Source organism: Acinonyx jubatus, chromosome X (assembly GCF_027475565.1).
Source record: "Acinonyx jubatus isolate Ajub_Pintada_27869175 chromosome X, VMU_Ajub_asm_v1.0, whole genome shotgun sequence".
NCBI lineage: Eukaryota > Metazoa > Chordata > Mammalia > Carnivora > Felidae > Acinonyx > Acinonyx jubatus.
This window is the reverse complement of record NC_069389.1, coordinates 39,755,997-39,762,966: the sequence shown is the minus strand read 5'-3', so window position 1 is coordinate 39,762,966 and position 6,970 is coordinate 39,755,997.

Genomic DNA, 6,970 nt, shown 5'->3' with positions numbered 1-6,970 from the left:
CGCGAGATCGTGACCTGGCTGAAGTCGGACACTTAACCGACTGCGCCACCCAGGCGCCCCTCCGATTGTTTCTTTAGCATGCACTGCTAAAGGATGGTTTGTTGTGTTGACGAGAATTAATGCTTTAAGGATAGAAAGATCGCACCAATTTGCATTCTCATCAGCAGAGAATGAGAATGTTCATTAAAATGTACCTTTACTGGCTGGTTTATTTTTAATCACTAGTGTCACATTTTGCAGATTTAAAAATAAACTATTTTATTTTATTGTTTTAATCAGTACTTTATGGCTCTTTTGAGGTTGGAGATTAGCCAAATACATTCTCTATGAATTATCTGTTTATGTCTTTCAACATTTTCTAATTGAAGTTTTGGTGTTTTTCAATTTTTTACATATTTACAGATATAAACTAATGTGCATGAGGAATTTAGAATGTGATTAAGATGGAATTTCATCCTGTGGAAAATAACAGACTGTACAATAAATGGTGTTGTGAAAGATGGTTCTTTCTCTGGAAAAAAAAAAGTTAGATATCTACCTTATACCATGCACAAAAGTCATTCCCAGCTAGAATAACGAGCTAACCATAAAAACAGAACTGTAATATTAGACAAGAGAGTATTTTTTACATTTAAAATGAAGAGAGATTTTTGGGGGCACCTGGGTGGCTCCGTCGGTTAAGTGTTCGACTTCGGCTCAGGTCATGATCTCACGTCTCTGAGTTCGAGCCCCGCGTCGGGCTCTGTGCTGACCGCTCGGAGCCCGGAGCCTGCTTCGGATTCTGTGTCTCCCTCTCTCTCTGCCCCACCCCCCCGCCCTGCCCAGCTCACTCTGTCTCTCTGTCTCAAAAAAAAAAAAAAATTACTGAGAAACTGAGAGTAAATATTTGCAACATTGGAAAACAGGAAAATTATTAAGATCTAGATTACCGAAAGCCTGATCAATTCATAAGAAACATAAAAGCAACCCAGTAGAAAAGGGAACCATTAACACATATAGAAAGATGGTCAACCGTATAATTGCCTAGATTAAGGAACCCCAGCTCTACTGCCTTCCGATTGCCCTCAGGAGAAGTTCAAAGTTCCTATTTCCTTCCTTGATTTGACCCCCATTTCCCTTCTTGCCTCATCTTGGCCCCTCCGTCCCCACCCCTAAATCTCACACTTGAGCCATGAGGACCTCTTCGAGATTCCCAGCCCCAGCTTTGCCGTTTTCTGACATTCCTGCCCTGACCCTGTCTGACATGGCATGTACCTGAAGACGATGATCTCATCTACAAAAGCTTTCCAGCCCCTCCACCAATCGTCTTTGTGGAAACAAGGACGGAGTTTCAGACATAACGCACTGGACAGCTGCATCACCTGCGCCCACACAGTACGTGGCACATAGTATATGCCCCCAAAAAATCTTTGTTGAGTACTGAAATCCTACCATAGACAGAGAGGCGGGAGAAGAAACTGAGGCTCCAGAGGTGAGTAGCTCAAGGTTACTGTATTGACATAAGTGGGGGAGATTCTGGGTCAAATTTATTCCCCAGTGGCCAGGTCTGGGCTTTCCTGCCCACATTTCTTGTGTCAGACCCTAGCCATCATCCTGGCCATGGGGAGGGGGAGGGAGGAGGGTCAATGATCCGTGGATGGGTACATGATCCAGTGTTTCCCCCATGATCTTCTCACCTTACCCAGGCTTTTCAGGACTGGGGTCATCCATGTTTGAGCCCAGAACTGCCAGAGGCCATGTTCCCTGGCGCAGAAATGAAATCTACTGATAGTTCCCGAGGCCAGCCCACCCGTGGTTAGATTAGCTGAGTCACTAAGTACCTCTTTCCCCGACTCCATTTTCCTTGAGCTCATTTGAGTTGGGTTTCTGGCATTGACATGTGAAAGAGCTGGGGAGGCACAGGGCTCTGGTTAGAAGCCCAATCTTTTCCACCCCAGTCCTCATCTGCCTCTCATCCCTGACGCTCCTGGCAGACCAAGATCACTGCTTGTCTCCAAAAGGACAGGTGGAAGGCACAGTAGCTTGTTTTTGTCATTAAAATGTTATTGGGGCACAATGTGGTCCGTTCATTTACATTTTGTCTATGGCTACTCTTGCGCCGTGACGGTAGGGCTGAGCGGCTGTGACGGGAACCATCTGGCAAAGGTTGAACTACTTACGATTTGGCCCTTTATGGAAAGAGTTTGCGGACTCCTGATTTAGAAGATGACGATGGAGGGAGTGCCGATGCCTCACCCAGATTCCTCTTTCCTTCCCCTACACCCCTATTCTAGCTGCTGCAACTGTTAGCTGATAACTTACAGATGCCTTCTTCTCTAGATTGCCCGGCGATCTCCATGCCCCTTTGCCTACAGCAGACCTTGGCCCGTAACACACGGGGGTGTGGTTGGTGTGCCCGAGCTTCCCTGTGGGATCAGGCTAAAGGTAGTCTCCTGCTTGGATCACATTCCCGCCAGCCACCCCGCCTCCCCTGCCTGGAGCCCTTCTTCAATCCATCCCTTCAACAGGAATTCGTGGGTCAGCCATTGCTTCTAGGACCCGTATCAAAGGCAGGGGGGTAAAGAATCTTCTGCCAGTATAGTCTAACGTGGAAGCACACTTCGTGGAGACTGCATATGAGGCTTGTAACGTTCCTGGGTAGGTGAGCTAGACCAGGGCAATTAGTGCACGAGTCTGTTCTAATACACTCTTTCTTTTGCGCTTGTAATCCCCCATGTGTCAAAGCCCCTTCTTGACCCAAGGTACATCAAAATTAAATATAAAAAGAAAAAAGCAATAGCCTTTCTAGCCTTGGAACCAGAACAAGTATAAAGAGAAGAAGGTGTGGGAAAAAAAGGTAAATAGCTAGGGAAAGCCCTGATTATTTTGACCGAGGTCCTTGGTCAGCTAGAAAGTTGGACCTCTCAGGTTCTTTTTAAAAAATGTTTATTAATTTATTTTGAGAGAAAGAGAGAGAGAGAGAGGGAGAGAGAGAATCCCAAGCAGGCTCTGCACTGGCAGTGCAGAGCTTGACTTGAGGCTCTGTTTCAAGAACCGTAAGATCACGACTTGAGCCGAAACCAAGAGTCAGACGCCTAACTGACTGAGCCACCCAGGGGCCCCATGGACCTCCCAGGTTCTGTCTTTCCTCCTCAACTTTGGTGCCTCCCATCCTTACACAAAGCCTCAAGACTCTGACCTTCGTGATGATCTGATATTCAGATCCTGTGAATGGTGGATTTTGCCAATTCCAGGAGAGCTTGTTGCTGGGCGAAGATACGTACGAGTAAAGCTAGATTTATCAAATCTTTATTCATAGCTCGGTGTTTTGCACTTTTGTGCTCACTGAAGCTGGCCCAGAGTAGCTGCTTAATGCTGGCTTGCCAATGAGTCAGCCTGTGTCCCGTTTGTAGCCTTTGGGAAGAGGGAAGAGATCAGACCAGTTCATTTCCTCATAGACACAGGTGTTCCTCAGCTCTGAACTTGGCTGCTGGCTCCGGTGTGAATTCCATGTTCAGGAGTGGTGGCCAGGGCCTCAGGGTGGGGCAAGGGTGTGGCTGGGCAGTGTTCAGGAATGCATTGTTCCAGAAAATTCGTCCAAACGGTTTTTCTGCCTCCTTTTCCCTGGCTGGCCTCATTTTCAGTAACGGAAAGCCTGCCCTTTAAACGTTTGCCTTAGCTGTTACTGCAGTGGCCAAAGGACTCTTGCTACATTTGGGAGGGCCATTGCCAAGGGCTCCCTAGATGGAAAGCATAGACTCAAACCCAGTTATCACTAAGTGGTTAAAGGAGAAATGTCCAATGTCCTGCGTGGGTCATGCCCCTAAGTGAACCCAGGTTATTACTTCCTATGGTAAAAAATTAAAACAGACCCCAGTTTTTTGTGCCCAGGTTTTGCCTCCTTTCCTTCCACCCCGTCCCCACCCTTTCTCGGTCAGCCTTTTCTTCTTTTCTATCTCCTGCTCCCATGAAACCTTACGTGGCCTTAGATGGCCAACAGAGACAACCATCCAGGCTTCCAAAGAGCTCTCCAAGGAATCCTTCGGTCAGCTGCCAAAAATGAAATTGCACTAGTGACCTGAGAAAGAGGCATAAGAATCACTCCATCCCAACCTTTCCAACAGCAAGCTTTGCATCAGTTAACAGATTAAAAAAAACTGTAACCTGGGACAAGGCTAAAGTCACATACCCCTCCCTTCTTGTCCCATGACAGCTCCAACTGTAATTCAGTTAAGAGTGTTACCTGATTTTGAGGTGCTCCTGAGGGTGCATCCGCTGAATAAAGCCTTCAACCTCTATTTGGGTTATTTAACTATTGTTTTCTTGTTTTCTTCTCATGATTTACATAGAATCTAGATGAGCCCTGAATCTTGCTGAGGTTTCAGAGATGGGCAGATGGGCCGAGGAACACTTGCTTCCTCTGTTCGTGGTGACATCTGTTGGGTTTTCCTTCAGGCTTGAGCCCCAGATTTTCCTTGCTGCCTAGAAGTGTCAGGCTTGGATTTCTTTGAGAGGTGAACCTATTGTCTGATAAGTTGCTGCATTTTTTTTTCCTTTGTCTTTGGGAATTCTCCGAGCAAGTGGAGAATTAGATGATAGTCCTAAAATAGGACGAGGTCTTTCTCCCTTCTTCCATTTGGGACCTCTTTTATCATGGAAAACACAAGCCACCCAACCTTTCTTCCCCCCCTTCACCCCCAGCGGGCATATGTCCTGCCACTAGGATCCTGTCACATTGCTCTCTAAGTGATGGGACTTCACGAAGGACTATATTGAACTCCAACGGGGAGCTCCAACAGGGGGCTCCCGGGACAAGCCAAAACTTATATATTTGCATGGTGCCTTAGAACAAAAGAAAAGTAGCTAACTTAAAATGGGTGGTTGTCTTTAATATGTAAGAGGAAGCCACAGAAAAAAAAAGGAGCAATTCAGACAGACTTCCATCTATGGAGGTCTCTCTTAGACAACTTCAGCCTTCTCCTTACACGAAGACTGCCTCCCCTCAGTCTAGCTGTTTTTGCGTCTTATAACCCCAGTTCTCTCTGGCCTCCCTCATTTCCTGATCCCTGCCCTCCCTTCTTCCTCCTGACCTTCCTCGGCTCCTTGCCTTTAGACCCAGACCTTCACCTGCTCCCTTCCAAGAAGGTCCTGACCCAAACCCAACACCCCCAACCGCAACCTAGTTTTGGGCTGAATTCCATGCCACTGTCAAAGATTTCCCAAATCTTTGGAAGGATGGAGAGAAGTGTATTGAGCAATTCCCGATAATTTGAGGGGGCTTTATGCTCCTGAGATCCCTGATCTCTATCAGTTAGCACACCTTCTAGTGGGACCACAGGGTGAAAGAATGTGGGTTGACAAGGCCAAATGGCCACCATAAATGAGGATTTAGTTGCACAGAAATAACACCTCCTCCAGGTATGCTAAAGCCTTAGGGATAGGAGAAAGTCTTTTCAAGATGATTCTTGAAGGATCCCCCCCCCCCGCCATTTCCTAGGACATAATCTAGTCCTGTCAACAATGGTGTGATGAGTCTGTCTCCAACCTTAGGGACTGATTAAGACCACCCTTCACCTGTGATCACCACCTCCTTATCAATACTCCTAAACCTGGAATATCAGATGCGGTTCTAAAGCATAAAATAGGCTGACAGAACACGCCTGTCTGTGAGTTACAGCACTAAGCCCAGCATTTTACAGATAATATGATGAAAAAAGAGAAAATCTCATACCACAAATTGACGGCAGTGCCACTTAAACAGCTTGAGGGAAACAAAGGGACTTCCGCAAACACAGCAATTTCCTGTCTCCTCGGGACCCTTAACTTCTCAACACACTTTTCTCCTTAGTCTTTCCATCCTCCCCTGGTCCCCAAACTATTAGGAGTGGGAGCTTTTGGCTCAACGAGAAGTCATTATTAAGGTCTCACCAGAAGGACTTTCCCTCTGGGATGGTGGCTACCCTTCATTACTCTACACTCTCATTTCCCCAACTCTTTTCTTCCTTAGAATGACCTCATTTGTCTGACTTGCGTTGCTCAGTCTCTGATGTCCTCTGGGCTTCATCATCGACCAAAGTACCACAGGGACTACGACCCCCTGTTGCAGATTTACTTATTCCTTGTACCTGCCCCCACAGCACTCCTGTTCTCTGCTTTATACAAGACTTGAGGGCTACGAATCGTACAGCGTGACCACGTTTCCCCGGCTTTATACCTCCAACCTCAGCACACTAAAGAGTAATAGATCTCAGTTCAATCTTCTCCCTTAACTGGAGACTTAAACGGAGACTCTCCTGGAACTCTTCTGAAGCAGATGATGATACAAAGGAGACAAATTTCCCAAGGAACTTGGTACAAGCAGATGACCTTGGAGAGTGGACAGCTTTTGCCCAAGATGACAGAACAATCCTATCTCCATTTTATCATCTCGCTTTTCATGCTGGCCTTGTTTCTCAGTCTTTAGTTCTAACTTCTGGATATGTGTGTCTATGTTGAAGAATCTCCGACCGTTATCCTTGCCTGCTATCTCTCTTTCCCTTTATTTTTCCTTTTCCTTCCCCCTGTCTCTCCTCTTCCTTCCTCCTTCAATATCCCCAATTTTTGGCATTTTCTGGCTCAGCCTTATACTCATGAAGGTGATGTCACCTATGATTGTTGACTCTGCTCATCTTTCCCATCAGTCCCATTCCCATTTTAGAAGTGCCCGTTTCCTGTACGGAGGGAACTCTGTCTGTCATTACCGTTGGCATTTGGGACAAGGTCCCACCCAAAATGGGTCTCCGACAAATCTCCGAGATTAGCACACCCTACCTAGTATACTCCCCGAAGAGGGGGAACCTGTTTTTCTTGAAAGGAAACATTTGTTTTTAATCCCCAATTCATGGGTCCTGAGCTATTGTAATGAAACCTGCCAGGTCCAGTTTAAGGGGGTGAATGTCATTGGGCCAGCTTTGCCCAAGAAAGAGCCCCAAGGGAGTCATACGTCTGTGTG